The sequence below is a fragment of the Saimiri boliviensis genome, chromosome 10 (assembly GCF_048565385.1).
Source record: "Saimiri boliviensis isolate mSaiBol1 chromosome 10, mSaiBol1.pri, whole genome shotgun sequence".
In the NCBI taxonomy this organism is placed as follows: Eukaryota; Metazoa; Chordata; class Mammalia; order Primates; family Cebidae; genus Saimiri; species Saimiri boliviensis.
The window spans coordinates 87539842-87548116 of record NC_133458.1 but is presented as its reverse complement, the minus strand read 5'-3'; the positions used below and the strand labels follow the sequence as shown (position 1 = coordinate 87548116).

General features: G+C 38.6%; 1 pseudogene; it reads left to right on the top strand.

Annotated features, from left to right (window-relative positions):
- Positions 1-5541: 5541 nt before the first annotated feature.
- LOC101031393 (ADP/ATP translocase 2 pseudogene) lies at positions 5542-6727 on the top strand (annotated as a pseudogene).
- The last annotated feature ends 1548 nt before the right edge of the window (positions 6728-8275 follow it).

The following is an 8275-nucleotide window of genomic DNA, read 5'->3' as shown; positions in this document are numbered from 1 at the left end:
GTACAGAACGTAATGGTTTTGATAAACTTTGCCCTTTCCTTTAAACCAAGTTGATAGTGGTATGGAATATTTGATGTTTGAGGTCACATGTAAATTTTTTTTTTTTTTTTTTTTTTTCCCAGGCTGGAGTGCAATGGCGCGATCTCAACTCACCACAACCTCCGCCTCCTGGGTTCAGGCAATTCTCCTGCCTCAGCCTCCTGAGTAGCTGGGATTACAGGTACACGCCACCATGCCCAGCTAATTTTTGTATTTTTAGTAGAGACGGGGTTTCACCATGTTGACCAGGATGGTCTCGATCTGTTGACCTCGTGATCCACCCGCCTCGGCCTCCCAAAGGGCTGGGATTATAGGCGTGAGCCACCGCGCCCGGCGTAAATGTTTTATTAGGTAAGTGTTGGATGGATAGAGAAAGTACTCTGAAGTGAAAGGAAAAGCATAAGGAAGTAACGGAAGGAAGAAGGAAAGAACCTCACTTAGGTTAGAAAGCTCAAGTCCATTTTGGTTGGAGTGCTGTAACAAGAGCATTCAGAATTCTAAACTCAATCCTGCTTGAGTTCACCTAAAAATCCTGAATGCTCTGGGTAAATGAATTTCCCTGTTTATAACTTCATGCATCAAGCATTTCGTAAAGCATGTCCTCAATTACTAAATTTTAGCATACATTGTAATTATACCTCATGTATGCTTGGGAATAATAATCCTGTACTTGAATTATCTTGAAAGGATGATACAAAGTCAAAAAAAGGCTGATTTTTCATTCTTCCTTGGTCAAATCACACTCTAATAAAATCTAATGTTGTAATCTTATATATTCTTAATCTTTCAGGTTGAGTCTGAATTTGGCCCCAGGCCCTCTAGCTCTTTCATAAAAGGCTATTACTGAACAAATGAAGATTTTACCAGCTCAAGAACACTTCAAACTGCACATTCCAGTTTTCTAAAAAGGTAAACAGTTCAAACAGGAAGTTATGATATGTACTCATCCACAGGTCAGTGAAAGTTTTTATTTACATTGGAAAATCTTGTGTACACTGATAAAATCAGATCTTTTGGTTTTAATTGCCTCCTGTAGTTGTCTATAGCCAGTTGTCTGGACATTGCAGAGTACTGAGTTTCTTTTTCTAGCTGTTCTTTGCTGTTTTGATTACCTGATCATACAGTAACATGTCATTCTACAGCACACTGCGACATTTCAAAATCAGCTGAGAGCTATTCCTATTTAAAACAAATGAAACAAAGATCAATTCCTCTGAAGCTATAAATTACCCTTTAGTCACCACAAGATGGTGACTGCAGGATCCTAAGACTCTTTCAGAGAAAGATCTTGAACCAAGATTAACAAATGTCATAGACCTAACAGGTCTAACAGCCTTGCTGCTGTTGAACTACTTGATATATCAGCTCCCAAGTTTGGTGGGAATAAAAATATTGCACAGATGGGACTGTAACTGACCGTAGAGTGCTCCATTGTGTGTCCCACCATCTCTAATTACAGCAACCCATGAAAGGAAGAGATTTGAAAGGGCAGGTGACAGGAAAGGAGAGGAACCTGTTTGACTTAAACAGCGTAGGATCCCTCACCATCAGGCCTGATGTACATCAGCCTGACAGCTAATTAGGGTAGACATGAATTTTTCCAATGTAACAGATGTTCGCTAATCAGGCCAGATTTGGAGCCCTTGCGCCAGCAACATTTCATGCACAATTTAACTATCTAAAAGGAATAAACTACTTAATGCATTGTACTGAAGGCACAGCTGTTTCACAATCAGAAAATTTGCTGTCAAAGATGTTCTCTTTAAAACTGACATGTTTTTATATAACTCTGATGGGGTGTTTATAATGTATTAATAGTTGTCAGCAAGAGCTGCTGTCATCATCAAGAAGTAAAATATTTCTGAAGGTATATTAAAATGAACAGGCTCCTTTCTTTTTTCCTCCAAATCCATTCAGATAATTTAACTAGGTTGAATGTGGTCTGCTGGGTTCCAAAATGTATTTGAAACAAAGAACATCAATGTATGCTTTCAATTTATTCTAAATTTAAGACAAAAACATGCATTGCTTTTGGTTGAAAGGTTTAAAACAATCATAGTTCCACATTCGTTTACAAAACTGTATTTTAAAAATCATTTTAATTTTATTCAAATTCACCACGGAAACATCATTACCACACCAAAAAATGCTTTATTGGATAAAATGAAGGTTTGACATCTTTATAAATGCAAGCTAATTTGGTAAGGATGAAAAAGGATCTCTCTCTCTCTTTCTCTCTCTCTCTCTCTCTCTGCCTTTCTTTCTGTTTCTTTTCATTTTCCCTTGCACTTTGTGTACAAACTGACCCTCTATTATAAGAAAGACTTTTGCTAAATACAAACTTGAAATTTTAAGTATTTTTTGACAGTTTAGTCTTGCATTTTTGTTGCTTGTATTTTTGAAATAGTAGCACAAAACAATAATTACTACTGTATGGATATTGAAAAGTTTTCATAATTTAAATATAGAAATTTGTAAGTCCTAAAACTCTGTGTTTGAAGTAGATGTTTGCTATAATAAACTGATGACTTCAAATTCTACAATAAGGATAGGTCGTAGGGCTTTAGTAATCTAGACTGTCCACATAATTTAGCAATTTGCTTATTCTGTTGACTATCAGTTTTTTCCCACCATTTTATTCTACATAATTTGTTTGCATTATTTTTCAACCAATAATGTTAAAAGTATAAATTATGCTTTTTTTTTTTTTTTTTTTTTTTGGCAAGAGCAGTGGTAGGTAATGTAGTTTCTCTGGAGATGAGGTTACCGTGACCCTCCTTTTCAATGAGCTGGCCCAAATGATTTGTGACCCCTGAGTGAGACTATGTTGAATTGATTTGCATCAGTACCTCAGATCTTCTGGTAAATTCAAAGACAGTAATGTATTTCAAATCCAGTCTCAATTAAAGCACCATTTGCAGAATAAATAAAGAAGTCTAGGACTCATCTGCTATGACTCAAGAGCATCCTGATGTCATGACTTTTCCACTGAGAACTGTCTGTAGACCAATTGTATAAAGAGTCATATTTTCAGAGGATGACAAACATCTAGAAAAGAGTTTTCCCATCTGCATTCCAAAGCAAATCAGTCCTGGGAGATATGAAAAATTATTTTGACATAAGATTTAAAATGATTTTTAAATTTTAAAATGTTGATACTATCACTCTCTTTGGATATTCTATGGCAGTGGGTTGTTTGCCATCTTCAATGCCAATATCTTAAAAATACATATTTTTGGCAGGGAGTCATGGCTCATGCCTGTAATTCCAGCAGTTTGGGAGGCCGAGGCTGGTGGATCACAAGGTTAGGTGTTCAAGACCAGACTGACCAACCACAGTGAAACTCCATCTCTACTAAAAAAACAGAAAAATTAGCTGGGTGTGGTGGCATGCACCTGTAATCCCAGCTACTCGGGTGGCTGAGGCAGGAGAATTGCTTGAAACTGGGAGGCAGAGGTTGCAGTGAGCTGAGACTGCACCACCACTGTACTCCAGCCTGGCAACAGAGTGAGACTCCAAAAAAAATAAATAAATAAAGGAAAGAAAATACGTATCTTTATCTGTGAATCTTTAAGACAATTTCAAAACCACCAGTAGTTCTGTAATACAGCGCATGTTCCAAACTAAATTGTAGATAAAGCTTTTAAAAAGATTAAAGCTCTATGTTATCACCCACTGCATCATTAACTAATTCAACTTTGGATACCAGTATTTCTATAGGACAATGCAATTCTTAAAAGGTTATGTATAGCTTGAGATTTCTGTTAGAATTAAATCCATATCCTCTACTACGGCCTAAACAACTCCACATTTACTGGCCTCTCCTACCTTCCAACAGTATTGTATGTGCATTATTGCCCTGCTCACTGCAATCTAACCAACCTGAAATGTGAACACACCAAAGTCTTTCTCTCTTAGGGCTTTTGACATACTCCTCTAGGTCTAGAATGTTTTTCCTTTGCTCTTGGCATGTCTGACTCCTTATTTCCACCCAAAAGTCAGCTTAAATGATACTTATTTGGAGAAAACGTCTCTGGCAACATTAATTTATATTGCTCCTTCCCCAATCCCCATCATATCACTCTGTTAATTTTCTCCATAGTAGTCATTAAAATTAAAAAGTTAGTTTTGGGTCTAATATTTAAATCTTTTCTTCTTGAATCGATTTTGGAATATAGTGAGATATGGGGGTCTAGTTTCATTCTTTTGCATATAGAAATCCAGTTTTCCCAGCACCTCTTATTGAAGAGAGTGTCCTTTCCCTATTGTATGTTCTTGGCACCTTTGTTGAAAATCAGTTAGATGTAGATAGGTAGATTTATTTCTGAGCTTTCTATTCTGTTGCGTTGGTCTGTGTGTATGTGTTCTATATCAATACCATGTTGTTTTGATTACTATAGCTTTGTAATATATTTTGATGTCAGGTAGTGGGTATTGGAGAAAATATTTGGAAATTCTTTATCCAACAACAGACTGATATACAGAAAATACAAGGAATTGAAACAACTCAACATGAAGAAAGAAATAATCCCATTAAAAAGGTGGCAAAGCAGGCCGGGTGCAGTGGCTCAAGCCTGTAATCCCAGCACTTTGGGAGGCCGAGGCGGGTGGATCACGAGGTCGAGAGATCGAGACCATCCTGGTCAACATGGTGAAACCCCGTCTCTACTAAAAATACAAAAAAGTAGCTGGGCATGGTGGCACGTGCCTGTAATCCGAGCTACTCAGGAGGCTGAGGCAGGAGAATTGCCTGAACCCAGGAGATGGAGGTTGCGGTGAGCCGAGATTGTGCCATTGCACTCCAGCCTGGGTAACAAGAGCGAAACTCCGTCTCAAAAAAAAAAAAAAAAAAAGGTGGCAAAGGACATGAATGGACAATTCTCAAAAGAAGATATATGAGTGGCCAACAGGTATATGAAAATACACTTGGTATCACTAATTACCAGGGAAATGCAAATCAAAGCCACAATAACATATCATCTTACCTGAGTTAGAATGGCTTTTACCAAAAAGACAAGAAATGACGGATGCTAGCAAGGATGCAAAGTGAAGAGAACTCTTATACACTATTTATAGGAATGTAAATAAATTCAATGACTATAGAAAACAGTATGGTGATTTCTCAAAAAACTAAAAGTAGAACTACCATACTATCCAGCAATCCCACTCCTGGGTATCTATCCAAAGGAAAATGAATTAATATTATCAAATGGATAACTGCACTCACATGTTTATTGTGACAGTATTTGTAATAGCCAAGAAATGAAATCAACCTAAGCTCCCATCAATGGACAAACGAATAAAGAAACTGTGGCATATGTACACAATGGAATGCTATTCAGCCATAAAAAGTAATGAAATCAGATCATTTGCTGCAACATGGATGGAACTGGGGATCAACATGTGAAGTGAAACAAGCCAGGGACAGAAGGACAAAAACTGCATGTTCGCACTCATGTGCAGGAGCTAAAAAAAATTGGATTTCAGCCTGCGGCCCCCGGAGTCAAAGGCGGTTCCCGGCCCAGTCCCGTCCTGCAGCAGCCTGCCTCCTCTTTCCTTTCAACATGACAGATGCCGTTGTATCCTTCGCCAAGGACTTCCTGGCAGGTGGAGTGGCCGCAGCCATTTCCAAGATGGCGGTAGCGCCCATCAAGCGGGTCAAGCTGCTGCTGCAGGTACAGCATCCAGCAAGCAGATCACCGCAGATAAGCAATACTGTACAAGGGCGTTATAGACTGCGTGGTCCGTATTCCCAAGGAGCAAGGAGTCCTGTCCTTCTGGCGCGGTAACCTGGCCAATGTCATCAGATACTTCCCCACCCAGGCTCTTAACTTCGCCTTCAAAGATAAATTCAAGCAGATCTTCCTGGGTGGTGTGGACAAGAGGACCCAGTTTTGGCGCTACTTTGCAGGGAATCTGGCATCGGGCGGTGCTGCTGGGGCCACATCCTTGTGTTTTGTGTACCCTGTTGATTTTGCCCGTACCCGTCTAGCAGCAGATGTGGGTAAAGCTGGAGCTGAAAGGGAATTCCGAGGCCTCGGCGACTGCCTGGTTAAGATCTACAAATCTGATGTGATTAAGGGTCTGTACCAAGGCTTTAACGTGTCTGTGCAGGGTATTATCATCTACCAAGCTGCCTACTTCGGTATCTATGACACGGCAAAGAGAATGCTTCCGGATCCCAAGAACACTCACATCGTTATCAGCTGGATGATCCCACAGACTGTCACTGCCTTTGCCGGGTTGACTTCCTATCCATTTGACACTGTTCGCCACTGCATGATGATGCAGTCGGGGTGCAAAGGAACTGACATCATGTACACAGGCACACGTGACTGCTGGAGGAAGATTGCTCGTGATGAAGGAGGCAAAGCTTTCTTCAAGGGTGCATGGTCCAATGTTCTCAGAGGCATGGGTGGTGCTTTTGTACTTGTCTTGTATGATTAAATCAAGAAATACACATAAGTTATTTCCTGGGAATTTTCCCCCTGTGAACAGGCATGTTGTATTATATAACGTATCTTGAGCATTCTCGGCAGACTTCTGGCTGTCAATTTTTCTGTGGCAACTATTTACTGGTTGAAAATGGGAAGCAATAATATTCATCTGACCAGTTTTCTCTTAAAGCCATTTCCATGATGATGATGATGGGACTCAATTATATTTTTTATTTCAGTCACTCTTGATAAATAACAAATTTGGAGAAATAAAAATATCTAAAATAAAAAAAATTGGATTTCATGTAGGTAGAGAATAGAATAATAGATACCAGAGGTTGGGAAGGGTTAAGGTTGGGTGGGTGAAATAAAGAAAGGTTGGTGAATGGGTACAAACTTACAGTTAGAGAAAAATAAGTTCTAATGTTCCATAGAAGACTAGAGTTACCATAATTAACAACAATGTATAGTGTATTTCAAACTAGAAGAGAGGACTTAAAATGTTAACAGTACATAGAAATGAGAGATACTCGAGGCAATAGATACTCCATATACCCTGCCTTGCTCATTACACAGTCTATGCATGAAGAAAATCCTCACGTGTACCCCATAAATATGTAAAATATTATATGTCCATAAAATTAAAACTACAAATTTAATTTGTTTATTTATTTTTCTGTCTTCTCACCTCCTTAAACCTTCTAGATCTGTGATGTCCAGTACAGTAATGACATGTTGTGACTTGTTTAAATTAATTAAAATAAAAATTAAATGTAATTGCAAATTCCATTCCTCAATTTGTCTCAATAGCACAGATATAAAACATTTTTTATCTCACAGAAGGTTCTGTTGAACAGTGCTGATCTAGAATATAATCTTTGATTTCAAAAGAAAGCTCTGACTTTTTACCTCTATTTCTATGGACCTAGAAGAGCAACTAGCCTATAGTAGTTCTGAGTTTGTTAAATGGATAGATGGATGGGTGGACTGATAGATGGATACATGGATAAACACATAGATGGATGGATAGGTAGGTAGATGAGTGATAATGAATGGAAGAGCGAACTTTCATTTATACATAATTATTGAGAAGTATGATATTCCAGATAATGTAATACTCTGGTTTCTATTCAACCTCCGGTTCCTGATATTAATTATTTCAATGGAGTAAGATAAGGCGTATTCAGCACTAAAGCATATCTAATAAAATTTAACCTTTTTTTGAAGCACTCAAGGAAGAGATTTCCATGTTAACCTGAAATAGAACCACAGGACCGCAAGAATCCCTTTAGAATCCAAGAAACCTTAGGCTTTAGATCTTGAGTGGGCTAACAACGGAAAGAGCAGGAGTTTGGACTCTGGAAAACACAGGCTCAAATCCTAACTCTGATTCCAACTAGCTTGTTTTTTGCTTGTTTGTTTTTGTTTGGAGTTTTCCTAGGCTCTATGAACCTCATTTCCCACATGTGTAAAATGGAAAAGGAGTACCAGCTTTACAGGGTTATTCTGAGGATTAGATGTCATGTGAATGCTTGGCTTATAGTAGGCTCATAATAAATGGTAGCTATCATTATAAATCTTGCAGAATTAACAGCATACTAGCAAATAGATCTTTTTTAAGAGATGGAGGTCTTGTTATGTTGCCCAAGCTGGAGTGCAGTAGCTATCCACCGGCATGATCACAGTGCACTGCTGACTCAAATTCCTGGGCTAAAGGGACCTCCTGCTTTGGCCTCCAGTGTAGCTGGGATAACAGCCGTATACCACCACACCTGGCTCTGGCAAATAAATCTTTGAAA